The sequence below is a fragment of the Macaca fascicularis genome, chromosome X, assembly GCF_037993035.2.
Source record: "Macaca fascicularis isolate 582-1 chromosome X, T2T-MFA8v1.1".
In the NCBI taxonomy this organism is placed as follows: Eukaryota; Metazoa; Chordata; class Mammalia; order Primates; family Cercopithecidae; genus Macaca; species Macaca fascicularis.
This window is the reverse complement of record NC_088395.1, coordinates 53,126,466-53,134,495: the sequence shown is the minus strand read 5'-3', so window position 1 is coordinate 53,134,495 and position 8,030 is coordinate 53,126,466. Positions and strand designations below refer to the sequence as shown.

Below are 8,030 nucleotides of genomic sequence, written 5' to 3'. Positions count from 1 at the left end.
CCTGCCTCAGCCTACCGAGTAGCTGGGATTACAGGCATGTACCACCATGCCCAGCTAATTTTTGTTTTGTTTTGTTTTTTTTTTTTGGAGACGGAGTCTCGCTCTGTCGCCCAGGCTGGAGTGCAGTGGCTGGATCTCAGCTCACTGCAAGCTCCGCCTCCCGGGTCTACGGCATTCTCCTGCCTCAGCCTCCCAAGTAGCTGGGACTACAGGCGCCCGCCACCTCGCCTGGCTAGTTTTTTGTATTTTTTAGTAGAGACGGGGTTTCACTGTGTTAGCCAGGATGGTCTCGATCTCCTGACCTCGTGATCCGCCCGTCTCGGCCTCCCAAAGTGCTGGGATTACAGGCTTGAGCCACCGCGCCCGGCCCTAATTTTTGTATTTTTAGTAGAGATGGGGTTTCACCACATTGGCCAGGTTGGTCTCAAACTCCTGACCTCAGGTGATCCACTTGCCTCAGCCTCCCAAAGTGCTGGGATTACAGGCATGAGCCACCATGACCAGCCTGGACAGATTTTTTGTTTGTTTTTGAGACAGGGTCTGGTTCTGCTGCCCAGGCTGGAGTGCAGTGGCACAATCTCGGCTCACTGCAATCTCTGCCTCCTAGGCTCAAGCAATTCTCATGCCTCAGCCTCCTGGGTAGTTGGGACTACAGGAACGCACCACCATGCTTGGCTAATTTTTGAATTTTTAATAGAAATGGGGTTTCGCCATGTTGCCCAGGCTGGTCTCAAACTCCTGGCCTCAACTGATCCACCCACCTCGGCCTCACAAAGTGCTGAGATTACAGGCATAGCCACCGAGCCAAGGAATCAATTTAATTAAGTAATTCTCCTGCTATATGCTTTCTATTTTTTTTTAAAAGAAAATAATTCAGGCCGGGCGCGGTGGCTCAAGCCTGTAATCCCAGCACTTTGGGAGGCCGAGACGGGCGGATCACGAGGTCAGGAGATCAAGACCATCCGGGCTAACACGGTGAAACCCCGTCTCTACTAAAAAAATACAAAAAATTAGCCGGGCGTGGTGGCGGGCGCCTGTAGTCCCAGCTACTCGGGAGGCTGAGGCAGGAGAATGGCGTAAACCCGGGAGGCGGACCTTGCAGTGAGCTGAGATCCAGCCACTGTACTCCAGCCTGGGTGACAGAGCGAGACTCCGTCTCAAAAAAAAAAGAAAATAATTCAGAATGAATTTCTATCAAAAATCAGTATTTGGCTAATTGTTAACTTCAAAATCCAGTAATACACTCACTTGCTGCCACCAGCCCGTACACCATGTCCTCCCATGGCTCTGCCGCCCCGCTCCTCCACAGGTTGCAATGGAAGACGAGATCGCCACGCTCGTCATTGACAATGGCTCTGGCATGTGCAAAGCTGGCTTTGCTGGGGATGGATGGCCCCGGAGCTGTGTTCACCTCCATCATCTCCATCATCAGGCACCCCCCTGCACCAGGGGGTGATGGTGGGCATGGGCCAGAAGGACTCCTACATGGGCCTCGAGGCCCAGAGCAAGCGCAACATCCTGACCCTGAAGTACCCTATCGAGCATGGCATCATCACCATCTGGGACGACATGGAGAAGATCTGGCACCACACCTTCTACAACGAGCTGTGCATGGCCCTGGAGAAGCACCCGCTGCTGCTGACCGAGGCCCCCCAAATCCCAAGGCCAACAGAGACAAGATGACTCAGATCATGTTTGAGACCTTCAACACCCCAGCCACGTATGTGGCCATCCAGGCTGTGTTGTCCCTCTAAGCCTCTGGGCGCATCACTGGCATTGTCATTGACTCTGGAGACAGGGTCACCCACATGGTGCCCATCTACGAGGGCCACGCCCTCCCCCCATGCCATCCTGCGTCTGGACCTGGATGGCTGGGACCTGACCAACTACTTCATGGAGATCCTCACTGAGCTTCACCATCACGGCCAAGCAGGAGATTGTGCGCGACATCAACGAGAAGCTGTACCACATCGCCCTGGACTTCGAGCAGGAGATGGACACTGCCACATCCTCTTCCTTCTCCCTGGAGAAGAGCTACAAGCTGCCTGACGGCCAGGTCAGGTCATCACCATCGGCAACAAGTGGTTCTGGTGTCTGCAGGCCCTGTTCCAGCCTTCCTTCTTGGGCATGGAATCCTGCAGCATCCACAAGACCACCTTCAACTCCATCATGAAGTGTGACGTGGACATCCGCAAAGACCTGTACGCCAACACAGTGCTGTCTGGCAGCACCACCATGTACCCTGGCATCACCGCCCTGGCATCCAGCACCATGAAGATCAAGATCATCATGCCCCCACAGCACAAGTACTCGGTGTAGATCGGTGGTTCCATCCTGGCCTCACTGTCCACCTTCTAGCAGATGTGGATTAGCAATTAGCTATGTATGACAAGTCTGGCCCCTCCATCGTCCACTGCAAATGCCTCTAAATGGACTGCAAGCACATGTTCAGCGTTTGCTGCATGGGTTAATTCAGGAGTATAAATTTGCCCCTGGCAAATGCATAAACCTCATGCTAGCCTCACAAAACTGGAATAAGCCTTCAAAAAGAAATTTGTGGCCAGGTGTGGTGGCTCATGCCTGTGATCCCAGCACTTTGGGAGGCCTAGACGGGTGGATCACAAGGTCAGGAGTTCGAGACCGGCCTGGCCAACATGGTGAAACCCCGTCTCTCCTAAAAATACAAAAATTAGCCAGGCATGATGGCATTCACCTATAATCCCAGCTACTGGGGAGGCTGAGGCAGGAGAATCGCTTGAACCTGGGAGGCGGAGGTTGTGGTGAGCCGAGATTGTACCGCTGCACTCCAGCCTGGGCAACAGGAACAGGGTGAGACTCTGTCTCAAAAAAACAAAAAAACAAAAAAACAAAAAACAAAAACAAACAAACAAAAAAACCACACACACACAAAGAAATTTGTTCTTGAAGCTTGTATCTGATATCAGCACTGCATTGTAGACTTGTTGCTGATTTTGACTTTCTATTCAAGTTATAATCAAGTTAACTGTTCCCCTTGGTATGTGTTTAATACCCTGTACACGTCTTTGATTTCAACCTTTAGTACATGTGGCTTGGCCACTTTGTGGCTGAGGTAAGAATGTGCTTGTGGAAGACAAGTCTGTGGCTTGGTGAGTCTGCGTGGCCAGCAGTCTCCAATATGTGCAGGGTATTAATGTGTCAGGGCTGAGTGTTCTGGGATTTCTCTAGAGGCTGGCAAGGGCTCCTGAACCAGTTGTTTCTGTCCTTCTGGTCTGTCCGAGTTGGAAAGTCCAAGCCATAGGACCCAGTTTCCTTTCTTAGCTGATGTTTTCCTGCAAGAACAGTTACTTGCCTTGAGTTGGAAGCGGTTTGGATTTACACCTGTAGATATATTCATCCTTTTAATTTATGTAAGGTTTTTTTGTACATAATTCTCAATTCTTTAAAGAGATGACAACGAATTTTGGTTTTCTACTGTTATGTGAGAACATTAGGCCCCAGCAACACGTCATTGTGTAAGGAAAAATAAAAGTGCTGCCGTTAAAAAAAAAAAAAATCCAATAATAGAGAGTGGGAGAAGGAGAAATTGGGGAGAGGGAGAGCAAGAAAGAATGAGGGACAGAGAGAAAGAAAAAAGGAAAGAGGAAGGGAGGAAGGGAAGATAAGATAATGGGGTAAATAACAACTAAGAAAATGAAATCAGTTATGTTCCTTTAAAGCAGCGCCTAATAATAGATGCTGATTCTAATAATAAAAGATACAGCATCCATGTTACCAGAAAAAATTGTGAAAAGAGCAGATTGAATCTAATAAGTGTTTAAATACTACACATACGCACACCAACAAAGTATCTTGATGAGCAGGAGCAAGGCAAAAATCAGGTTAAGTCGAATGATTCCCACAGAAGGTCAGAGAAGTGCTGTATACTGCAGCCCCTCACAGCTCCTCTCTGGTAGTAGGAACCACACACTAGATCTTGCACTGGACCAAGATGTTCAAAGAGGGAACTGTGTGAAACACCACACTGTTCAAATAAAATTTCAAAATAATTTTATTTTACTTATTTGCTTTTGTTGCCCAGGCTAGAGTGCAATGGCGCAATCTCGGCTCCCTGCAACCTCCAGCTCCCGGGTTCAAGTGATTCTCCTGTCTCAGCTTCCTGAGTAGCTGGGATTATAGGCGTGCACCACCACGTCTGGCTAATTTTGTATTTTTAGTAGAGACGGGGCTTCATCATGTTGGTCAGGCTGGTCTCGAACTCCTAACCTCGAGTGATCCACCTGCCTCAGCCTCCCAAAGTGCTGGGATTACAGGCGTGAACCACCATGCCTGGCCTTCAAAATAATTTTAAACTGGAAAAACACAGTTGCAAATGTTAGAGATACTTTAAAAACATTTATAATTATTTTAAAAATTATAACTATTGATAACTCTCACCCCTGGAACTGAAATGCAGCACTGTAGGGTACCTGGGCACACAGGCTAGGAAACTAATGAGAGAAAACTTGTGCTTTTTTTGCCCTTGGAAACTTCTAATTTGGAGGGACATACATTTTGTTTTTGCCCTTTTTGTGCTTAATGCTGTGATGAACACCCTTGCATATGGCCCCTTATATATCTGTGTACTTCCCTGGGATTTATTGTACCCAGGAACAGAATTGTTGGGTCATACAGTAAATGCATTTACTTTTTTTTTTTTTGAGACAGAGTCTCACTCCGTTACCCAGGCTGGAGGGCAGTGGTGTGATCTTGGCTCACTGCAACCTCTGCCTCCCGGGTTCAAGCGATTCTCCTGCCTCAGCCTCCTGAGTAGCTGGGATTACAGGCATGCACCACCACATCCAGCTAATTTTTGTATTTTTGGTAGGGACAGGGTTTCGCCATGATGGCCAGGCTGGTCTGGAACTCCTGAGTGACCTCAGGCTCTCCACTTGCCTCAGCCTCCCAAAGTGCTGCGATTGCAGGCGTGAGCCACCGCACCTGGCCCAGTAAATGCATATCTAATTTGACAAGGTACTTCCAGACAGCTCTTCGGAATAGCTGCCCTAGTCCACACTCCCATTAGCCATGCAGGAGGGTTTGTAGGTCCTTACACCCCCACCGCCACTTGGCATTACCCTGCTTCTTAAATTTGTCGGGCTGATAAAGTGATACCTCACTGTTATTTTAATTCCTCAGATTTGCAAAGATCTTGAACACCTCATCATATACTGCTGGCTTTTCAAATTTCTTCCTCTGCAAATTGCTTATTGTGTGCTTTGGCTAATTTTCTATTGGCATTGCTGTCTTCTTCTCCTTCTTTCTTCTTCTTTCTTCCTTCTTCTTTTGTCCTTCCCCTTCCTTCTTCCCCTTCCTCATCCTCCTCCTTTCTCCTTCCTCCTCCTCCTTCTTCCTCCTCCTTCTTTTGTTTTGTTTTTAAAAACAGGGTCTCGCCTGTCACCCAGGCTGGAGGGCAGTGGCATGACCACAGCTGACTGTAACCTCAAACTCCTGGGCTCGTGTGATCCTCCCGCCTCAGCCTCCCAAGTAGCTAGGATGACTGGCGTGTGCCACCACAACCAGGTAATAAAAAATTTTTTTTTTTTTTCTAGAGACAGGGTCATGTTGTATTGTCTGGCCGGTCTCAAACTCCTGGCCTCAAGCAATCCTCCTGCTTCGGTCTCCCAAAGTACTGGGATTATAGGTGTAAATCATTACACCCAACCTCTCTTCTTGCTGATTCACAGGAAATCTTTTTATATTCTAGGTATCAAATCCCTTGTTGGTTTATACATTGCAAATATCCTCTCCCAATCTGCATATTATCTCTTACTTTTGTCCATAGTGTCTTTTATTGAGCATAAATCCTTAATTTTGCTATAATCCAATCATCTCTTTAGCATATGGGTTATAGTCTAAAAATTTTGTCCAAGCCCCTAGGTCACAGACATCTCCCTACAATTTCTATTAACATTACAGTTTTATTTTCACATTGAGGTCCTCAATCTACCTAGAATCCTTTTTTTTTTTTTTTTTGAGATGGAGTCTCGCTCTGTCACCCAGGCTGGAGTACAGTGGCACGATCCTGGCTCACTGCAATCTCTGCCTTCTGAGTTCAAGCGCTTCTTCTGCCTCAGCCTCCTGAGTAGCTGGGACTACAGGCACATGCCACCACATTCGGCTAATTTTTTGTATTTTTAGTAGACATGGTGTTTCGCCATGTCTGGTTGACCAGGCCAGTCTCGAACTCCTGACCTCAAGTGATCCGCCCACCATGACCTCCCAAAGTGGTGGGATTACAGGCATTGAACACCATGCCCGTCCCCTAGAATACATTTTTGTACATGTCATGAGGAAGGGATCCAGTTTTATTGTTCTCTGTCATGAGCCAGTTTTCTCAACACCTTTAACTAAGCAACTGTCCTTTCTCCCTTGATTTGTTATACATTAGGTTTTTACATACACGTGTCTGTATCTATGCTGTTGTATTGGTCTACTTTTCTGTTTCTGTGCCAATGACACATTGTTTATATTTCTAAATTCAAAGAAACAAAGGCCGGACGGGGTGAGTCACGCCTGTAATCCCAGCACTTTGGGAGGCTGAGGCGGGCAGATCACCTGAGGTCGGGAGTTCAAGACCAGTCTGACCAACATGGAGAAACTCCATCTCTACTAAAAATACAAAATTACCTGGGCATCCCAGCTATGGGTTCAAGTGATACTCCTGCCTTGGCCTCCCGAGCAGCTGGGATTACAGGCATGTGCCACCATGCCTGGCTAATTTTTGTATTTTTGGTAGAGACGGGGTTTCTCCATGTTGGTCAGGCTGGTCTCTAACTCCCGACCTCAGGTGATCCACCCACCTCGACCTCCCAAAGTGCTGGGATCCCAGCTATTCAGGAGGCTGAGGCAGGAGAATCACTTGAACCCAGGAGGCGGAGGTTGTGGTTAGCCGAGATCGTGCCATTGCACTCCGGCCTGGGCAACAAGAGTGAAACTCCGTCTCAAAAAAATAAATAAATAAAAATAAATTCAAAGAAGAAAGAAATAAGGCAGAAATAAAATAGAGAACAAAAGACAGCAGTGAAAATCAAGCAAACCAAAGCAGATTCTTTGAAAAGACTAATAAGAGAGACAGGCTTCTGGCCAGTGATCAAGAAAAAAACAGAAAATTAAAAAACCAAGATACAGGCCAGGCACGGTGGCTCACGCCTATAATCCCAGCACTTTGGGAGGTTGAGGTGGGTGGATCACCTGAGGTCGGGAGTTAGAGACCAGCCTGACCAACATGGAGAAACCCCGTCTCTACCAAAAATACAAAAATTAGCCAGGCATGGTGGCGCATGCCTGTAATCCCAGCTACTCGGGAGGCCGAGGCAGGAGTATCACTTGAACCCATGAGGCGGAGGTTGCGGTGAGCCAAGATCATGCCATTGCACTCCAGCCTGGGCAACAAGAGCGAAACTCTGTCAAAAAACAAACAAACAAACACCAAGATATAGAATGATAAGGGGGACAATAATAGGGAAAAATATATATATATATTTTTTGAGACGGAGTTTCTCTCTTGTTGCCCAGGCTGGAGTGCAATGGTGCGATCTCAGCTCACCGCAACCTCCACCTCCAGGGTTCAAGCGATTCTCCTGCCTCAGCCTCCTGGAGTAGCTGGGATTACAGGCATGTGCTACCACGCCCGGCTGATTTTGTATGTGTTTTAGTAGAGATGGGCTTTCTCCATGTTGGTCAGGCTGGTCTTGAACTCCCCACCTCAGGTGATCTGCTTGCCTTGGCTTCCCAAAGTGCCGGGATTACAGGCGTGAGCCACTGAGCCTGACCAGAAAAATAGAATTTTTAAAAGTGAAGAATTATGAATGACATGCCAATGAATTTAAAAAACTAGATGAAAATAAATGATACATTCTTAGAAAAATACACCATGCTAAAAATGGCACAAATAGAAAGGTCTTGAATAGTCCAGTAAGTATTAAAGAAATAAAAATGGTAATCAAAAGAACTGTTCTCTCTCAAAACCCCAGTGGGTTTTGTAGGTGAGCTGTAGCAAACTTTCAAGG

The 8,030-nt window shown here is 47.2% G+C and overlaps 1 protein-coding gene and 1 pseudogene across 29 annotated transcripts in view; one reads left to right on the top strand and one right to left on the bottom strand.

Moving 5' to 3' along the window:
* The window catches only part of KANTR (KANTR integral membrane protein), a 117,912-nt gene that overhangs the window by 67,735 nt on the left and 42,147 nt on the right, over window positions 1–8,030 (bottom strand). For 3 of the 29 annotated variants that reach the window (XR_010584408.1, XR_010584410.1, XR_010584415.1), the window contains one exon: window positions 4,013–4,331. The exons of 23 other annotated variants lie outside the window; for them this stretch is intronic. The gene's annotated coding sequence lies outside the window, so the exon portion shown is untranslated. Of the gene's footprint in view, window positions 1–2,915; window positions 3,312–4,012; window positions 4,332–7,654; window positions 7,789–8,030 lie in introns of those variants that run through there. 3 more of the 29 variants (XR_012430203.1, XR_012430207.1, XR_012430205.1) reach the window with 2 other exon arrangements.
* On the top strand, window positions 1,168–2,568 carry LOC102120737 (actin, cytoplasmic 1-like; annotated as a pseudogene).